The sequence below is a fragment of the Ictidomys tridecemlineatus genome, chromosome 5 (genome assembly GCF_052094955.1).
Source record: "Ictidomys tridecemlineatus isolate mIctTri1 chromosome 5, mIctTri1.hap1, whole genome shotgun sequence".
Lineage (NCBI taxonomy): Eukaryota > Metazoa > Chordata > Mammalia > Rodentia > Sciuridae > Ictidomys > Ictidomys tridecemlineatus.
The window spans coordinates 87254823-87262147 of NC_135481.1; positions in this window are offsets into that span (position 1 = coordinate 87254823).

Consider the following 7325-nt stretch of genomic DNA (forward strand, 5'->3'; position numbering starts at 1 on the left):
GCATTCTTGATTCATGTGCTGATTCCTAAGTTCTTAAGTAAATTTTATTTACTGTAAGTCTTCTCCAAGAAGGGAATTCTTGCTTTCCAAGGCAGCAATTGAAAGGAGATGAAAATATAATTTAATAATCTTTATATCACAGAAAAGATTTGAGAGCAGTTACTCTGTTAGTAGGAGAAATTCATCACTCATTAAATACAGGGCAAGCATGGCTATACATAATAATTTTGAGTGCAATGCAGTCTTATAAATTTAATGTACACACTTTATTTAAATGATGCAAACAGCCATATGAAATTGCATATGATTAGAAAACAGGATGAACTCATTTTGCCTCCTGCTTGGTTTCTCATAAACATGATTACATAATATTGTTATGCACTGTTGTTCATAGATGTCTTTTTACATAAAGGGTAAGTATCATATTACTTTAACAGATTATTTTTGGAGTTCTGCATGTTATTTTTGTTTCATCAGATATGTGCCCCCAATTTGAAAAAAAAACGTTATTTCAAGAAAAAGTGAAAGTTTCACAACTTGTCATGTTAATTTTGAAAAAATTGAAGTGTAGTACATATTACTAGATAGGATGTCATTCCACTGGTCTATATAAACAAAAAAAGCAACTGTTCTTGAAAATTGAAGCATTACCTTGTATAAGTAATAAAGTACATCAAATCAGATTTGTAAATAAAATATTGTTTAAATCTAAAGTATTCAATATTTTGATTAGATTATTTTTTTAAGGAAAAATATTTAACGTGTATGTGCCGAATTTTTTTTTAAATAGTTTTTTATAATTGCAATGGAAGGGCAATTGTCTCATTACAAGTGGTACAGAAGCCAATACTTGGGTTACCATAGATATATAAACAAGTGAAAACTGTGGAACAAGTTTTAAGCTCATTTTGGAAAAAAAAAACAGTTCTGTAGAAATGCATATTTGTATTTGTTTCTCTAATAAATCTGCAAATAGCTTTAAACACAAATTAGTTTTAATTATTTAAATTATGAGTTCTGTTAAATAATTTAACACCTGTTTTACCTTACATTTTGTGAAAACATTGTCCCATGGAAATGAATACAGGCATATTGTGGAAATCAAGGTAGGTCTGCATTTATTTGAAAAGATCAGGTATTTAGCATTTAAGTATTTTCTTTACCTGCATGAAATTATTAAGTCATTTATGTAAAATACAACACTTCTGCTTTCCCCAAAATTACATGTTTAGCCACTGCCCAAATCAATAAGGACCAATTTTCATCTACTTAACTCAATATCAAATAAAAGATTAGCAAATCAGTGAAGTCATATGTTCAAATACTTGAAGATCTAAAGATTAATTCATACCAATTATAAGCTTGTTTACATGAAGCAGTGAATGAATATAGATTCTTCTGAACTACAATGCCTCTGACATCTTTAATGTGATTACAAATTATGATTAAAATTGTAATCCCAAAATATATTTTCCTTGAATTGTGAATTTATAATAATACATGTTGAAATGTTTTAGGATAGCATAATCATCTATTTCTTTTGTTAATATAGTCTCCATTTTATTAAAAAATGCTTTGAAAAGAATAAACAAAAACCGTTTATTTTTTTATCTATCTTTCTGCTTGAGCAAATATGCTAACCTTTTGTTGAAAGATTCATTGAGTATTCCAATTCTATAGAATCAAAGAGTATTAATTCTAATGAAGTCCTTCAATTTCACAATTTATTTTTATTTGGTAAAATATTTGGGGGCATCTGGTCTATGAAACTTTTTTTATTGGATAAGCTTTTTCATTGGCTTATCCAATATTCAAACTGTTTGATCGATAACAAAAATTAGTAATTGTATCTTTTTTTTTCTTTAGAGGGATTCTTATAACTTAAATTTTAAAGTAACTAGTTCTCAAAATTTCCACACCTTTAATGTTGTATCATTTGCAAGATATATATTAATGTAGACCAAGTTCTTGGTAGATGTAATAAAATATTTCAATATACTTAAAACATTGGACAGACTTAATACTTTTATGGTATTTTCAAGTTTTATGTTACCTGTTTGGGGAGATAGATGTTGAAAACTGCTTTGGTTTTTTTGGGGGAAAACCATAGACCAGTAGTGAGATGAATTCATGCTGAAAGTGTATTATAAAATAAACCTTTTAGAGTTTAAAGCTTAGTCAAGAATGAATTGTAATTTTAAAAAGGATATTGACATAAAAAATTAACTTGTATCATGTTTCAAAATTAAAAGAAAACAAAACTAACTCTTTTGAATTTAATAAAGTCTAACCATACTATGTTCTAAATATCTTGAGAGAAAGATTCTCCAGTCAATTCTGGGCTGAATATATTTTGTGGGATTTAAGTCCCTAGTAAAAAGCATTTGCTAATGAATTCACTGGTAGAGTTCTTGAACATTTAGATATTACATCAAGACTGTGTGTGTGTGTGTGTGTGTGTGTGTGTGTGTGTGTGTGTGTGTTTTCATTTCTGTATTTTGGGGGAGGGGGCTGTTTACACACATGTAGGCCAAAAAATAGAAACAATTATTAGGAATATTTGCATATAGACAACTAATGGTTGTTTAAACAAGTGATTTGAAAGCCCAAATTATTACATGTTCTCATCATTTTGTCAGTAAGAAAGAAAAACCTGGAGGTTGAATTTCCTGTGAAGTTTGAGTCATGATTTTCAGAAAATGTTACTTTCTATATACTCCACAAGATTAAATCTAAATTAGAGAACTTAAAATTCACTTTTTAATCTTCAAACTCATAAAACTGGTTTATATTCTGGCAGACAGTATAACAGAATCATTGTCCATTGTCTTAAGAGCATACTTTTCATTTCAAAGCCTTTGGGAATTGCTAATTCTGTTATTTCTGAGCATAAAAATTCTTACTTTCAGCAAGCTTTTATTCTGTTTTTAATTAAAAATCCTTATAATCTGTCCCATTTAGAACCTATTGTATTTAAAACCATCTAATAAAATAGCTTTTAAATTATGCCATTTCTTTTAGTTGGTATCTCAGTTTGTTTATATTTCATGCATCAGTTTCTATATTTGTTTTTATTTACATATAAAATATATTTGAAGGTTTATAGAATGGTACAAATGATGAATTTTCTGTCTTTAAATTTCTGGAATGAATTATGTGTACTGTTGGATCCATCAGTATACTAAAAATAAAATATCCCATGTACAAATTTTGAATCTGTTTAGCATTAAGTTTCCATATAAACTTCTTCATTGAGAACAAATCAGATACACTAGATATCTAGCTTGGACAGAAAAAAAAAAAGGAAGAAAGATGGAGAATCAGGCTTTTGAAGAGTGACAGGATAATAAAATCCAAGAATTATGAGCCAACCAAGGTATGTCATGTGAGCATGCAGAAGTTAAAACCAGTATAACATTGTCTCTGTTGTGCATTTTTATGTTTGTCATACCCTCAATATTATTTTCAAGTGAACACAATCATTCAGTATTCCATAGCAATGACCAAGAATGTACACTAAGCAAAATATCGATGGAATGACATAGAATGTAATGATACTGGAAACCCTTATTACAGTATGTTGGTAACTTTGCCCTGATATCTTTGTTAAACAAAATACAGATTAACACAGACTTATTGGTTGTATTCTTCATTTTTACTAATAGATGCATCACTTTTAATCCTGACATGAATAAATTAGGGAAGGACTTTCATCAATTTTTAATGTGTAAAGCACATTACATCTGAGGGCACAAAATTCATATTAAAATTTTAAAAATGCAGATTCAAAATCTTTACTCTCTGAATAGTAGATCTTAATTCTCAGTTGAGATCCTATATTCTATGTATATACTGATCTAATTTTGAACTGAGTGGATTTTTTTCACCAGCAATAAGAATGTCATCACTTGTCTATGGTAAAACAGTTAAGACTAGTATAATTAAGCTTATCACACCTCTTTTTATATCAGTTTAAATGTTTGGGAAAAGCAAAGTTACACTTGCAATGTTATAATATTCAGCATATTATTTTCTTTCTCATTACCATAGGGTTTATTAACATTAACCTTAAGTATTTTTAAAAATTAAACTTCTAAATTTAAATTTTTAGGAATATTTCTTAATACAAAAATAGGCAAGAAATTTTTCTCAAATATTTTTAGAAATGTATTTTCATAAATGATTTCCTAATGTGATATGATTACAGTAGTTATATATTATCTCCTGCCATATGCAGAAGGCACATTTATTCTTTTTATTCTCACAATATTATAAGGGGCAGGCATTAATTTTAATCTTTTTAGTAGAAAATGAAACAATATGGATCTACTGATTCTAAAGCCACCAAGATGAAATTAATGGAAGATTCATTACATTTTACTGAGAACATAAAAATTTCTAACTCATAATTAACAATGCATTAGAATATTTTTTAAAATGTAAGCAACTTTAATGCAAGTTAAGTGACTTTGTCTCCAAAATGTTGAAATAGTATGAAGTGTTAAGAATCACAGTTATCACATACAACAAAATATTCTAATTAGCATGTTGCCCTTTACATTGTAACTTTAGACCTATAACAGTGAATGTTGCCTCTGGAGAGATACCTTACAAAGTGGAAAAAAGAAACATAATCTTTATGATAACTAAGTTTTTTAAAAAAATAAATATGTTCACGAAATCACAACAACATGGTAGGGATATATTAAATTACTTGAAATAAGTGATGTCTCCTTATCTGTTGAATGCATTGTGTGGTCCTAAAGAAAATTCACTGCATTTCTTTTTCTTTTTCTTTCTTTTTTTTGGGGGGAGGTGTTATTAGGGATTGGATTTAGGGGCATTCAACTACTGAGCCACATCCCAAGGCTGTTTTTGTATTTTTTAATTTAGAAGTAGGGTCTCCCTGAGTTGCTTAGTGCCTTAATAAATTGTTGAGGCTGACTTTGAACTTGTGATCTTCCCTGCCTCAGCCTCCTGAGTTGCTGGAATTACAAGTGTGCACCACTGAGCCCAGCTGCATTTCATTTTAGTGCTCGCAAGATCCAATAATCTACATGATTTCAACAGTTACTAACTACTATGTTGCTCTTAGAAGTTAAGGAAAGTTTTGATAACTTTAATTTTTAAAATATGCATGTTAAACTATCAAAGAATGTGCATGATATGAAGGAAGTAAATGGTGGAAAGACTGATAATATTTATATTAGATAATTTTCCAAACCTATATAATAGAAAAGTGAATCAATAATGCATGTCAAAAGTGTTTAAAGTTTTATTTAAGAAGTATATATTATAAAACCAAAAAAAGAATTAATTAATCTGCATCAATTTTGAGTGAATAGATTTGGAAAAATAAATGCCCTCATAAAATACAGGGTACTAATCAACACATTGCTTCTTAACAATGCTGTTGGGGATCTAAATTTTTAAAGCATTCACAAAAGGTGTTTATTTCTTAATTGGATAAATTCTTAGTACTAAATTGTAAAGATTATTGTAAAACAATCATCAAAATATAATTAATGTGTTTTTATAGATTAAAAAGTTGTGTTATAAAAATTCAGAAATGGCATTTTGAGGGATCTTTTAATATGTGAGTAAGATCCTTAGGAATACTTTTAAATTCTGCAATAATTATTGTCTCTCATGTCTTTTTTCTTTCTCAGACACAGAAAAAGGTGTGAATAGTCTCTTTGACTGACATTTACCAATTGAGCCTTTTTTCTTCCTAGTGATAAAGTGCATTCTTTATATACTTTATTTTATTTTCAAAATAGTTGAGTATCACTTGAACCCTGTCATATCTAATTCATTACATTTGACATAGTCAGAGATTATTTCTTTGTAGGCAAATTATAAAATGTAAGTCCTAGAAGTGACTCAGTTGTTTTGAAGGGATTATTTTAATAGCCTATTTTCTGTAATGTTTTTGTTTGTTTGTTTGTTACCAGTAATTGAACCCAGAAGCGTTTACCCACTAAACCACATCTCTACCCCTTTTTATTTTTTATTTTGAGACAGGGTCTCACTAATTTGCTTAGAGCCTCACTAGGTTGCTTAAGGCTTTGCTAAATGCTGAGGCTGGTTTTGAAATTGTGATCCTCCTCCTTCAGCCTCCTGAGTTGCTGGTATCACAGCCATATGCCACTGTATCAGGGCCCTATAATGTTTTAAAGTTCAGAGATACAATGACAGAAAAAATATTTCCTAATATTTTCATCAAATTATGCTGTTTTCTAATTGGGAATAGCCTCAGCATTGCCTGTTAATAATACATTCATCTTTATTAATATGGTTTTTCAGGAAAAAAGTGTACAACCACTGAAAATAATAATAATCAAATATGCCGTTAGCTTTACACTTTTGAATGATAGTAAGAACTTTAGGATTTGTGTCACCATTTCATAAAGGACATTAATTCTTTTTTCTAAAAAAATAATTATCAATCATAGTAGAAATTTTGAAGCAGGAAAAATGCCATTGTTTTAATTTCAGGTGTTTTACCATAATTGACTGTGCTTGTTCTTCAGAGGACAAAATGTATAAATCATTTGATTATATTAAATTTTCTGATTTTTATCCCACACTGAGACTTTTGTGCTGTCCTATGCAAGATATGTTATATCTAGCCTAAAATGGATTAAATTTAATTCTCTAAAATGAATAATACCCAAGATGACACATGATAAAAATTTAAAAGTTTGTAGATACGTTTTTTGAATCTCAAAGTCATAGTAATAAGTATCAAGGTCCTGATTTTCATAAAAGAAAACTTTTAACTCCTTTTTGAACTTATGCTTAGTATTAAAAATTTTAACTAAAGAACATCAGTTAGAGAATATAAATCTCACAGACCTAGCATGATAAAGAGGAAAAATTAGTTCTTAGGTATACCGATACAGATTAGAATCCATCTTGCACTATACATTTTACCATTTTGCTTAACTCAAATGTCTTGTATAGACTAGGATCACAATCACCTCAGCATATAAAGATTAGATGATGTATTTGTTTTAATTATACCTATATTTTAGTGACTAAATTAAACCTCAAGTAGTAAGAGGTTTTGAATATCAATTGTCTCTAAAAGGGGAAAGAAATTTATAAACTATTGATCAAAAGTCTAGTAAAGTTTGTGAACAAATTTACAAAATATGTGAGCCTAATAGAACCTAAGATAGAGCCCTAAATTTGAAAAAGAAATTGATCCCATACAGAATAGCCCAAATATAAGCAAAAAATAAATAGTAAACATTTCATCTTACCCTTTTACTGATTACAGTTCTATTTGGTTGATTCCATAAAGTAATTACAATAAATTG